The 727-nt window shown below is 35.4% G+C and overlaps 1 non-coding gene across 1 annotated transcript; it reads right to left on the bottom strand.

Annotated features, from left to right (window-relative positions):
* Positions 1-298: 298 nt before the first annotated feature.
* On the bottom strand, positions 299-429 carry LOC115935696 (small nucleolar RNA SNORA51). The gene has a single exon (XR_004071315.1). It is a non-coding gene; the product is annotated as a small nucleolar RNA SNORA51 (small nucleolar RNA).
* Positions 430-727: the final 298 nt, after the last annotated feature.

The raw sequence follows: 727 nt of genomic DNA, 5'->3' as shown, positions 1-727 counted from the left end.
CACATTTTAATTTCTGTATCCCTTTAAAGATCTTGTTTACAGATATTGTTATATTTTGAGGTAGTGGGGGTTAGAACTTCAACATACAAAGTTTGGGAAGACATAATTCAGCTCATAACATATAGGGGTATACATAGATAAACACATACTTACTAAACAGGTAGGTACATGTTACAGAAACAAACCAAGTAGGATAAACTCCAAATTGTTAGCAATGTTTACCTCTAGGGTTGGGATGGAATGGATAGAGAATATTTGATTCATTTTCCAATTTTAAAAGGTCTGGAATGATGGTCTTCCATATTTCCCTATTCACAATATAGACGAGGTGCAGGGTCCAGGGATGAAATGCATATGGGGTAAGGTTTATTTCCTTCTCTTTCTACACAGTCAGTATAAGAACACAGCTGTGTTAAATACCAGGAGGCTGTTCTGGTATTATTATTTGTTCCTTGTTCCTTTTTGAGCTTTTCAGGATTTTCAAATGATAATAACAATAATAAAGATAATAGAAATATCATGTACAGAAACAATATCATCATCAGAGGCACACACTGCCAAGACACTAGCCAATACTACTCCTACTCTTGGGCAAACAGGAAAGCTACATTTCCCAGCCTTCCTTGTAGTTAGTTAGATTGGATGATTTGACTGAATTTTGACCAAAGTAACATAGGTGGAAGAAAATAAGCCACTTCAAGTCTTGGCCTTAAAACATCTCTTGTTA

The sequence above is a fragment of the Gorilla gorilla genome, chromosome 7 (genome assembly GCF_029281585.2).
Source record: "Gorilla gorilla gorilla isolate KB3781 chromosome 7, NHGRI_mGorGor1-v2.1_pri, whole genome shotgun sequence".
Taxonomy (NCBI): Eukaryota; Metazoa; Chordata; class Mammalia; order Primates; family Hominidae; genus Gorilla; species Gorilla gorilla.
Note: the sequence above shows the minus strand (reverse complement) of the source record. Positions and strands in the feature narration are given on the sequence as shown.